Here is a 13,439-nt window from a genome sequence, read left to right on the forward strand (position 1 = left end):
GAACCCGTGTCCCCTGCATCGGCAGGCGGACTCTCAACTACTGCGCCACTAGGGAAGCCTTGGTTATTTTTTTATAAAGCAAATATTTAGGGACTCCCAGGAATCCTCCAGATAATTAATGGAATTTACCCTTTTTCATCCAGTTACCTCGTTCACTGCAGACTCAAGTCTCCATAACTGAACAAGACAGTATGGTCTGTGAACAGACTGAACTCCTTTGACCCTTTATCTTGGCAGAAACTCCAATGATGAATATGAAATGTCAGTTGATGGGTGGCACCGCAGCTAAGATGAAAAGTGAAACAGGGCAAGTCTTCAGCTGGAAGTGTGTGTTCAATTAATGTGTCGTCAAATTGCTCAAGTTTTACTGTAATCTGACTCACCCACAGCTATTGTTTTCCTGATGGAAAATTTAAATAAATAAATAAATATATATATATATATATATATACATATATATATATATAAACACACACTGTACATACATTGGTTAAGATTTGATGCTTCTCTACTTCCACCACTTTGCAAAAACACAATTAGATGCATCAGGAGCATGTTACCTAGGTTGTTTTTAATGCAAACAAGGAGTGAGATGCTGTCACCTTTCCAGGTGCCTCAACTTTAAAGAAGCAGGGGGTTTTCTGGTGAAAAGTCTTTCCTTGACCTGATTTGTGACCAGAAATGTACCTAATACAGATTCCTATACATGGGTTATTATGAGGAACTATCCGCCATGCAGCTGGACTGACACTGGAGGGACTAAAGGTCACCGATTTAATTCACCAGCGCCTCTGCCCCACCGCGTGTGCAGGGGCAGCGCACCTGCCAGGACCCCTCCTGTGGCTGGGAGCCGGGGCGCTACGCAGACTCAGGCCAGCCTGTCGAAGGTGCCGGCAATGGCCGTGGGTGGGCTCCGGCAGCCCCAGACAAAGGCCCGGCTCCCACATGCACTTTCCTGGTGACAGCAGTGACAATAATAAAAAAAAATAATACAAGCATGCCCAGTTCCGGGCTTCTGTGGCATCGAGAGTCAGCTGAGGCTCCTTGCTTCAGAGACATTGGCTAAGTGCTAACCTAGGTGGGGGCTTGCTCAGCACACCGACCTCCTTCCCCTGAGACACCCACACCCCACATCACTCGGTGCCACGCTGTCCTGGCTAGGAAGTCCTGGCTCCTGCCATTTCTCCTTCCCACCCCTGTGTGTCCGCTCAGGCCCTGCCAGTCCAGAGCTCCCAAGCTGGCAGCCGAGGGGAGGCTGGATCCTGCCTGCAGGAAGCGTTTGTTCATCTGCAGAGTGTTCTGTCGGCTGTTTTGCACTCAGCCACTCACTCCACATGCCCCGCAGGTGAGTGTCCCCCCCCATCCCTCCAACACCTGGCTCCGAGGTCCTGACTCAGCACCTTCCAGCCACCCCTGACTCGTCCCCACGGGCTCCAGCTCCTCCGTCACTGTCCCACCACATGACCTTAATCTTGTTAAGAGCGTAGCATCTGTTTCTTCTCAGTCTTTTTTGTCAACATGTGCTTTGCTTCCTTTCTGTTGGAAACAGGGAGCTCCTTGAAGACATGGACTGCAGGTATTTTCACACAGGGTGTTTTTAAGGGGCATTATGGCAGTACCAGGGAGAAGATTCGGTGGGCTAGGAGACAGGAAGAGACAGGGACACAGAGGGCAAGAACCAGCTCATCTCTTTTCATAACGTCCTTCACAACGTTCAAAAGAGATTCATGTTCCCCATTCCTCAGGTAAGACACGGAGGCCCACAGGCTGATGAAATCAACCACAGACCACGTGTGGGTAGGGCCCGGATCTGAGCCTAGACTTTCAACACAGAGCTCTCTCTATTAAGCTGTGCTGTCTGCCTTTGACCTATCTAGATATTTCCCTAGATGCAAGAAGAAGCGAAAGAAGTATTTCTTCTATCCTGATAAAGGACGAAAACTAAGGAATCAATGAAGACTTCCCTTTCTGTCATTCATGGTGGAGGCAAATGAAAAGTGGAGCAATTCAGCCAAATTAAGCCACTTTGCTCAGCAAAGCCCCACTTGCCTTGCGTGCTTCTATTACACCCGTAGGAAGAGGCCAGAGGCTCCTGTGTGCTTCACACCGTCCCCCAGCACTTACCGAGTGCTCCCGGGTGCTGTGTGCTAAGCGCGTGGTTCAAAATTCCTAACGAATGAAGCCGACTTGGAGACGTTGTGAGGTGTGACATGCAAGGCTATTTTGCCTAGCAGGAAAAAGCTGCTATTTTTCTACCTTATTTTAACTGCTCTAGGAAAATTGTAAGAATGACAAAGTTACTCCCACACCTGTCCCCTCCCCTCAGGGAAGGGGAGGTGGGGCAGGAAAAGCAATGTGACCATCAGGGCTTCCTGCCAGCTCTGCTGCTAAAGGCTGAACCCATTTTAATTTTGTCAAGTAAAATGAAGACATTCAATTCCATTTGAATTGAATCTGTACCAATAAGGAGAGGGCAGGGTCCGTGTTAGGAGGGAGGGGGTTTAAAGTGCAGTTGAAGTGTTCAGTCGCCCCTGGGCAGGGCCAGGGCAGTCAGGCACTTGGTCACTGCTGAGTGGAAAACTTGATGCCCTGGGACGGTTTGAGGTCTCCAACATCACCCTGATAATAGAACAGAGCAGTTGGTGCCAAGACCTCGCTCTCAGAAGCCGGGCTTCATTCCAGGCGAGGCCAGGACCAGAAGCAGAGCTGGCAACCGAATGTCCACGAATTCCTCCAATGGTGTTATCTTGGTGCCACAGGACTCAGTCAAGCCAGAGTATAGCAGGAAGATGATGACCTGGGAATTCCAAAGGGTGAGGCCCTGAATTCCACGAAATCCCAAAGTTATTACAACAACCTTGGGCAGCTTCTCAGTCCTCCTAGCAACCACTCTGATCCTGCCCAGCTCAGGACATGCCTTACTATTGATCACATCTACATTTGGGGTGACGCATTCTCCCCTGACTGGCTCCTGCTAGGTAACAGTTTGTTCCAATGACTTGATGAGATGCCTGGCTGATGGCTCAAGAATTAAGGATTTCGATTCTGTTCAAGTTCACATATCTCTAGGAAGCCCCACCCTTGGCTGGCTGGTATCGGGGAAAGTTTGTTGAATTTAATTATTTGATTAGACAATCCATTAATGTGCTTCAAAACTCAAAATGATATAAAATGTTCCCACTGAAAAACCTAACGTTCTCTTACCCACCATCACACCATCCATCCCATTCTCTACCCCACAAAGTAACCATTTCACTAGTTCCTCAGTATGCTTCAAGTGTTCCTTTATGCAAATACAACCAGATATGAAAGTACACTCATTCCCCATCCTTTACACAAAATGTAGCCAATATACACTGTTTTGCATTTTTGCTGGCAATCATTCTCTCTCAGTTTACTAAGAACTTCCTCACTCATTTTTGTAGCTGTGTAGTGTTTATCTGGTTCCATCACAATTCATTTAACTGGTCCTTGGTAGATGGTCACTTAGATTGTGTACAGTCTTTGCTATTACAAAACAGAGCTGCAATGGAAAACCTTGGACATACATCCTGTTATATATATGCAAATCTATGTGTAGGAAAATTCCCAGCAGTGAGATTGCTGGATCCTAGGGTCAATGCATTTGTAATTTTGAGGGATATAACTCAACTGTCTTCCACACAGCTGGCCTGTGTGCCCCTCACAAGCATTGTAGGAAAGTGCCTGTTTGATGGGATAAATGTTTGAGGAGAGCCGGTTCCCTGTGCAGCGATGGCTCTGAAGATGCGCTGTGAGAGAGAGGTGAGAGGCGGCAGACTGTTCTGTGTTGTACTAAGTGGTACCCGGAAGAGTACTGGAATGAGGTTAAGAAATGCCAAATCCACTGGAGTCACCACAGGGCTCAGAAAGTGCCCTGCAGCATGGTCGCCTTTGGGAAAAGAACTTGAACAACTGCTTTAGACCCTAAGTTGAAGAACTCAAAAAAGATCTGATGCCCTCAAGACCAGTTTTTGTAGAATGAAATAATGCCATTTGCAGCAATATGGATGGACGTAGAGATGACCATACTAAGTGAAATAAGTCAGACAGAGAAAGACAAATATCCTATGATATCATTTATATGTGGAATATTAAAAAAATGATACAAATGAACTTATTTATAAAACAGACTCACAGACATAGAAAACAAATTTATGGTTACCAAAGGGCTTTTCTGAAAGGGAGGAGGGGTAAATTAGGAGTTGGGGGTTAGCAGATACAAACTACTACAAATAAAATACAAAAACAACAAGGTCCTACTGTATAGCACAGGGAACTATAGTCAATATCCTATAATACACCATTATGGAAAAGAATCTGAAAAAGAATATATATATATGTATATATATACACAGCTGAATCATTTTGTTGTATACCAGAAACTAACATAACATTGTAAATCAACTATACTTCAATTTAAAAAAAAAAAAAAAAAAGACCAGTTGTTGAGCTTATGAGCCTTTCAGCATCCGTGGCTCGAACGCTGGTGAATGGCAGGAGGGCTGTCGGGGGTTAGGGATCATGTTCTCCTTTCACCTCTGCCTGGCTGTGACTACCTCACTCTCCCTGGGCAATACGTTCAGCGATTCTTGTCCTGCATCCCTCTCTAGGGAATCAGATCATGTGGATGGAATCCCCTCACAAACTGTAAAGTGCTCTCCAATGTGGGAGTTATTCTAACTGAAAGAAGGTGTCCAATCAGAACGCTGAGGACAGTGGATCAGGCAGGGCAAATGAATGAGAAGTAGGTTATGAGAAACTAAGTCACCCAGGTCCCTAGCGTATAACCTGGGTCAGCTGTGGCGAAGACACGAGCCAGTCTGTTCTACACACTGCAGACAAGGGCTCTGATTAGAAACTCGGATCCCTTCCCCAACACTGCTTGGCCTTTGACAAGTTTAGCATGGACAGGAGGAGGACATTCTGTTTCTTCAGTGTCAGCGGCTGACTCATTTCCCTCTTCTCTGCAATAAGCACAAAGGCCAAAGGCAGTCCCTCCACCCAGAGACAGCAAACAGCTCTGAGAGCAGCGTCCTTCCAGATCAGCGGTAGGGAAAATATATCTATGAATATTCATCCACTACTCATTTAGGAGTGTTCTGTGTAAAGACCCTTTGAAAGCTGATGAGAATTGGCATAAAAGGGTTTCATGAATTCCTGATTCAGCTGGCCCCTACCCCAGAACACATGCAATGGCTGTCACAGAGAGCGGGTTTACAAAGAAAATGTTTCTGCAGATGTCTGGGCTTGCACTGCAGCAGCCTCCCACTTTCAAGCAAGCATAAAACAGACGCTGGGATTGGGCTGGGCCCTGAGGAACTAAGCCACAGATCTCAAAACCAAACTAAACTTCAGCTCCCTGAGGGAACTTCCTCAATGCTCATAATTTCAAAGATGTCAGGTCTGAGGATGGGGGACCTCTACCTGTAAAGGTCTCCCTTCCCTGTCCCCTTACTCAGCTCCCACCATCCTAGACAGATCCTCTCAGACCCTCTTGCCTCCTGGTGAGGGCTTCCCTGACTGCTCCATCCCACAGGGATGCTTCATTCTGCAGTCACAGAACTGCCTGTAAGTACCTCCCATGAGGAAATGAATTACACACCCTGCCATCTTGTCAGTCTCCTTGCATCATTGGCCTGCTTTAGTCATGAGCTTCATGATCATTATTTAACTTTCTATATGCTCTTTCCCTGTTCATTCATTCCCACACTCATTTTCATGCAACAAACATGTATTGAGCATATAACACGTACCTTGACTAACTGCTAAAGATTCAAAGATAATGATAAAGATAATAATGATAATAATGATGATGATTATGTAACAACACAACTATAACAACCACCACCACCATAATAACAATACTTACTGAGTACCATACTCCAGCTTCTGGGCTAAACTCTTACTTCATTTAATTCTCACAACCACCCTTGGGAGGAAGGTTTATAATTATCCCCATTTGGAAATTATATTCAGTATCCTGTGATAAACCGTAATGAAAAAGATTATGAAAATGAATATGTATATGTATAACTGAATCACTTTGCTGTACAGCAGAAATTAACACAACATTGTAAATCAACTGTACTTCAATAAATTTTTTTTAGAAAAGAAAGAAAAAAAACAAAAAAATCTGGACTGAAAAAATATATTTATAATTATCCCCATTTTACGGATGAGGAAACTGAGGCTCAGAAAGGCTAACTAATTTGCCTGAGGCTGGAAGCAACCTAAAAGTCCATCAACAGAAGAATGGATAAAGAAGATGTGGTACATATATACAATGGACTATTACTCAGCCATTAAAAAGAACAAATTAATGCCATCTGAAACAACATGGATGGACCTAGAGACTGTCATTCTGAGTGAAGTAAGTCAGACACAGAAAGACAAATATCATATGATATCACTTATATGTGGTACCTAAAAAAAGGGTACAAATAAACTTATTTACAAAACAGAAGTAGAGTAACACATGTAGAAAACAAACCTATGGTTACCAGGGGATGGGGGAGGGAGGGATAAATTGGGAGATTGGGATTGACACATACACACTACTATATATAAAACACATAACTAATAAGGACCTACAGTATAGCACAGGGGACTGTACTCAATACTCTGCAATGGCCTACATGGGAAAAGAATCTAAAAAAAAAGTGGATATATGTATATGTATATGTATAACTGATTCACTTTGCTGTACACCTGAAACTAACACAACATGTTAAATCAATATACGCCCATAAAATTTTTTTTAAATTTGCCTGAAGCTATACAGCTAGTATTTGGTAAAGTAGTTAGTAAATCCTCAAAAAGCTCCTGACTTGTGAAGAAAGACACCCCTTTTAAAATCTACCTATCTGAGATAGTCTGTGCCCTATACACAAATTATGGTTAGTTCAAGCTCCATGCAGATTTTCTGAGGAACTCTGAATTCCTCCCACAACTAACTGCTCTCCTTATTCATGGTTTTAGGCCCCTTTCACATTTACAGCACATGTTTCTTTCATGTGTTTCTTTTCTCACGTTTTATTTTTTCCCCCAAAAGAAAACAGGATCACTTTACATAGCAGACCCTGATTTACCTGGCTGTCCTCTTTCCAACAGCACCCAAATTTTGTTCACTCTCCCCCAAGGATCCGTGCATTTCAGGAATGGTCTGAGCCTCTGGGAATGGGTTTAGGATGAACATGTAAACCAATACAATGAAACACAGAGGAAGACGGCCAAGGAGGCTTCTTGGCTTCTTTTTTTTCAGCTCTTAAAAAGAGATGAGTGGGAACTTCCCTGGTGGTCCAGTGGTTAAGACTCCATGCTTCCACTGCAGGGGGCACGGGTTCAATCCCTGGTCAGGGAACTAAGATCCCATGTGCCATATGGCATGGCCAAAAAAATAAATTTTTTTTAATATTTTTTAAAATTTCAAAAAAAATTTTTTTAACATCTTTCTTGGAGTATAACTGTTTTACAATGGTGTGTTAGTTTCTGCTTTACAACAAAGTGAATCAGTTATACATATACATATGTTCCCATATCTCTTCCCTCTTGTGTCTCCCTCCCTCCCACCCTCCCTATCCCACCCCTCCAGGTGGTCACAAAGCACAGAGCTGATCTCCCTGTGCTATGCGGCTAAAAAAAGAGATGAGAGAGAGCAAACAAGAGTGCCCTTTTTCCTGCCTCTGCACATGACTGACTGTGTGTGAAGCTGGAACTATGGCAGCCACCTTGAGACCAGGGGAGCCAGACAAGCCAGTACACTGAAGTCGGGAAGAACCTGGGTCTTTGATGACACTGTTGAATAGCCAAATTAGCCAAGTCTGGAGCGGTCCTTCTGCTAGATTTCTTATTAAGCGAGATCATAAATCCCTTTACTGTCCCAGCCTTGTTGCATACCACTACGCTCTCTGCTAGCAATGGCCATGCACAGTGATGCCCCGCCGAAGAGGAGGGGAGGGTAACAAGCACATCTCGCTACCCTACAGCTGTCCACAGTCAGCTACAGTCTCCACTGCCCTGCACTGCCTACTAGCTCCCTTGCTCTGGTTCCCAGTGCAGCCCTCAGCCCCTAAGGGTAAGGAACACACCTGATCACATAAGCCTCACTTCTCTCTAAGGCTTCAGATGCCCTGCCCCTTGCTCTCTGGGTCCATCAGAGGACACAGAGGTGGGGTGGCACCCGGTGACAATGCTGAGAAAACTGTACAAATTGGAATCCAAGACTGAGTAGAGAAAAGTCCACATCAACAGTGAGGAAGTCTCACGGAAAAGAGAAATGAGACTTTCTAACAGTACCTGTGCCAACAAGTTTGCAGAATTGCAGGGGCAGAATAAGGCATGTGAAGGGGGAGGAGAAATGAAATGATAACATTCATTTGTTTTGTAGAAGATACCATTTACTGAGCATTTACTACATGTCAAACTGTGCTAAGCAATTAATAGATAGAATCTCCTTTTCTCCTTACTCTTTCTCCTTTTTGCTTTCCCTGTGAGGTATAGAGATTTCACTGTCTCTATTCCAGAGAGGAATGTTGAGGAGATTATGAAACTTTCCCAACTCTATGCTGCTGGTAAATGGCAGAGCCAGGATTCAAACTGGCTTCAGCTTGTTTGAAAGCCCATGCTCCACAAACAACCACCATGTACTGAAACCGAACAGGACGCTGTGGGGCTCCTGGGCACAGAAGCCTTTCCATGTCCCCTGTTTCTTGTAGGGAACAGACTCCCGCCTCCATGACCTTCCCTGAGTTCCAAAGAACAGCTGCTAATCTGGGAAGGGAGGGGATGCAGAGACAAGGGAGGAGTAGCCAAGAAACAACAGTGCAGCCTTGGGGCAGGGTCCTGGTTCCACCTCAAGGGATCCACATAACAATATCTTTAAGGTCTTTATAGAATTAAAACCCAACAAATGTAAGATGTCAGCATTCTTCATACTGGAGAAGACCATCTGAGGCCAGACTAAAGGAACCAGAGAAGCTCATCAAGAAGATTACTTGAGACAAGATTAAAGGAATGCAGGCCCTGCGCACACCCCACCCTTGAACGATTGCTGTAAAACTCCTCATCAAATCCTCCGGGGTTGGGACAAACAGTTTTTGGGGGCAGGAGCCCACTGTGTCCCTCTTGGCCTGGCAAAGCAATACAGCTATTCGTTTCTACTTCACCCAAAACTCTGTCTCTGAGATTCGATTCAGCACTGGCGCACAGAGGCTGAGCTTTCAGCATCAGTATCGCGTCATTCATTCCTTGTTTTAATAAGAATTTGCCGAGCACCAACACTAAGAAAGCCAGGACTTGGGCTAAACACTGAAGATACAAAGACAAGTAAGACATAGACTCTGTTCTTACGGAATTTACAGGCCAGCAGGGGCACAGCTATATCACCATCTCTGTATAGTACCATGGAAAGACCCCAGGCATGATGGGGCACAAAAGGGGCAGAGAGGCCAGAGGAGGAGTTCTGGAGGAGATGACACCTCCTCGATTTTAAACAAAAGTTAAGCATAGCTAAGGGCACAGGACGGGGCAGTGCTGCATAGGGGGGAAACAGCAAAGGCATGGCTAAAAGAGATGTGAGATGGCTCAAGGCTGGAGGCGATCTGGGGACTGCTGGAGACAGTTTGGCTCATCACAGTGAGGGGAAGGGGACCACACAGTGAAGGTGAGTAGAGGCCAGGGATGCTGCTAAACATCGTACGGTGCACATCACAGCCCACAGTGAAGTATTATCTGGCCTAATTATCCAGCTAAAAAGCAGGTCGAGAAACTCTGCTTTAGATTTTTAACCTAGTCCAGCCCTAGTCATTTTGCAAAGACCGAGGCCCTAAGAACTAAGTCATCTTGACTCTAAGAAGCCCAGGTCAGGCAGGACTTGCTGTTGGCAGCTAAGACCTGGCACCAGGAGAGCCTGGTGGCCTTACCGTGAGTGGTTCAGGCTCTGGAGTCAGACTGGTTGGGCTTGAATTCCATATCTGCCTCTTACCATTGTGTGACTTTGAGCAAGTCACTGAACCTCTCCATGTGTTAGCTTCCTCATCTGTAAGATGCAGATACAGTAGCACTTACGAGGTAGGGTAGTTGTTCTAGTTGTTCATTGCTGAATAAAAACTACTCGGAATGTAGTGGCTTAGAACAGTCATTTTAGTTTGCTCACAAGATTGTAGGTCAGTAAATCAACTATACTTCAGTTTAAAAAAAAAAAAAAAAAAAGATCATGGGTCAGGAATTTAAGCAGGCTCAGCTGGGCAGTTCTCAGATCCATGTGGTGTCACTTGGCGTGGCAGGATTCGAGATGGCTTTTTCTCTCCCAGGTCTGGTGCCTCATCAGGAAAAGCTCAAGGCTGGCTTCAACTGGCCCCTGTCCCTCTCCTTGTGGTCTCAGGGGCCCTCCCCATGGTTTCTCTGACAGAGTAGACAAAGCTCTTATGTGGTGTCTGGCCTCCGCTGGAGTGTTCCAAAAGACAGCTCAGAACGGGCCCATCAGCATTTCTGCCATATTCTATGGATCAAAGCAGTTATGAGGCTCATCCAGATTCAAGAGGAGGGGACATGGACCCTAGTTCTCAGCAGGAAAAGTATCAAAGAATTTGTGGCCATCCTTAATCTACCTCAATGGCTGTGGGAATTAAATGTGTTGGTACACACAAAACACTTAGAACAGTTCTAGCACGAAGCAAGCTGTTTTTTTAATGCACGTTTGCCGTCAATGCCATAATTTTATTAGTAGCAGTACATTCAAAAGCCTTGCTGGCAAGATCAGGGAAGCAGCACCTTTCACAGTTGACTGTCCACCTTCCTCCACAACCCTTCAGATAAATGGTGGTTCGTCTTAGAAAGAGGAAGGTGTAACTCTGACCTGATACCTCCACCCAGCACGGCGACCCTGGCCATGACCTGATGTGGCTCCCGAGGGTGACTTGCAGGTAAACTTGAGGGTGGCGCCCTGGCCTGGGGCCAGTATAGAACTCCAGCTGGTTCACCCATCTGCTACCCTGACTTCACCCCAGGTCTGTGCTGACCACATCTGATTATGATCACCTTCTTTGCAGGACACTCTGTTCCATGAATCCCAAGTAAAGCCTTCAAGAAAAAGGAAGATTGAATTTTCCAACTGTGCCTGTTGTCCTTTATGGCAAATATTTCTTATCTCTTCCTCCCCATCAAGACGAATCTATGGCATCGAGCATGCATGCATGCATTCACTCATTTAACAAACACATTAAGCACCTACTGTATACCAAGCACTGAGCTAGACCCTGGGAGTACAGACTGAACAAGATAGAAAACCTTTGCCAACAAGAAGCTAATATTTTCAATGGGGGAGCCAGATAATAAACAAGTGAGATACAGATTCTGATCACTGCTCTAAATGAAACAAGGTGACATGATAGAAGGGAAATGGAGGAGTCTCTTTTACGTAGTCTCTTTTTCAAGGGCTCTTTGAGGAGGTGATATTGAGTTTGGACCTAAGAAATGAAAATATGCCAACCTCTTAAAACTCTAGGGAAGAGAATTGTCAGCAATACGGACACCAAAGGCAAAGATGCTGAGGTGATAAAGGGCTTAATGTGTCCCAGGTCCAAGGTGAGTGTAGAGAGGAGAATGGGCTGTGGTAAGGTTCAAGTCTAGGCAGTGTTCAAATCCTGCAGGACAAATGAGCCTGGAAACTCAACTCAAATCCGAACTAAAAAGGGAATTGATTGGCTCAACTGAAATGTGAAGGCATCACATGGGATTGAACTGGCCTCAAACAGAGTCAACAGAACATGGCCTTTCTCCATCTCTCAGTCATCTTTGTTCTGAGTTGGGTTTAGCTCAGGAATCCTCTCCCAATGGATGGGTTTCTGTAGCTCCAGGCACACATCTTCTTTACAGCCAGCAATCCCCAACGTTCTAGCAAAAGACCTGGACTTCAGTCTTACTGGATAAACTCAGGAGATGTGCTAATCTCTGAGCCAATCACCGTGACATAGGACAAAAATATGCTGATTGTCCATACTAGAGTTACATGCTGCCCCCTGACACAGGGAGTAGAGTAGAGTCAGCCCGCCCAGACCACTCACAGTAAGAATCAAGGCAGGAGTCATGCCCCCAAAGAAGAATGGAGAAGCAGCTATCAAAAGAAGTACATGGATGCTGGACAGACATGGGGGTGGAGGAGGTATCTACAAAGCAAGGCTATGGTCAACCATGGTAAGGAGTTGGGATTTTACGCTAAGAGCCCTGCAAAGCCATCAAAGGATTTTAAGCAAGGGAGTGGTCTGCTGGCATTTGACTGGGCAGAGAAAGGGTTCCAAGTAGCAAAACTTGGAAGGGTTGAAATTAGGGGATATTACAGAATGACATGCAGGGGAGGCTGGTGCCTTGAGCTTGGGTACTTGGGTGATCGCAGTGAGAGTCAGAAAAATGTGGACAGATTTGAGATTCTCCTGTGGAAGAGCTGACACCTACTGCGGATGGAGTCGAGGTGGGGGAGTAAGTGAAAGAAGAAGTCAAGCATGATTCCCAGGGTTTTGGTTTGATACCTGGGTGAAGCATGATGCCATTCACCAAGAGGGCAAAGACATGGGAGGTGGGAGGATGGGAACAAGTCAGGAAGGTAAACCCAAGAGTTCCATTGTGGCTGTGTTCAATTTGAGACTCCTGTGGGATTACCAGTTGGAGATGTTGAGTAGGTGGTTGGACAAACAAGTCTGGAACATAGAGGAAAGTTCTGTGCTGGAGTTATAAATCCAGGAATCAGTATATGGACATTATTTAAATAAAGACTGAATGAGTTCACCCAGGGGAACATGAATATAGAAAAAAGGAGGGGGGCATTCATCCTATTTCCCCAACAAATTTTCACTCTGCTCAAACCAATCTACTTAGGTTCTAAGCAAATATGGGCTCTCCCACCTTTGGACGTGTGTGTGTGTGTGTGTGTGTGTGTGTGTGTGTGTGTGTGTGTGTGTCCGCGCGCGCGTGCGTGTGTGCACGTGCCACTCCCTCTGCCTGCAATGACTTCCTCTCACTCCCCTGTCCCCCTTAACATTCATTCTTGAAGGATAAGTTCAAATCTATCCTCTGCAGGAATCCTTGCCTCACTATCTCCATTGCATATACCAGTCTCTGTGCTTCCTCTAATTTTGATTGATTCTTCACCTTACATTTAGCACTTACAAAACATTGTCTTTGTGTTCTGTGTATATGTCATATTTCCCCCAAATCGATTATAAGCTCTTGCGCGTGCGTGTGTGCACGTGCCACTCCCTCTGCCTGCAATGACTTCCTCTCACTCCCCTGTCCCCCTTAACATTCATTTTTGAAGGATTAGTTCAAATCTATCCTCTGCAGGAATCCTTGCCTCACTATCTCCATTGCATATATCAGTCTCTGTGCTTCCTCTAATTTTGATTGATTCTTCACCTTACATTTAG

Source organism: Physeter macrocephalus, chromosome 8, assembly GCF_002837175.3.
Source record: "Physeter macrocephalus isolate SW-GA chromosome 8, ASM283717v5, whole genome shotgun sequence".
NCBI lineage: Eukaryota > Metazoa > Chordata > Mammalia > Artiodactyla > Physeteridae > Physeter > Physeter macrocephalus.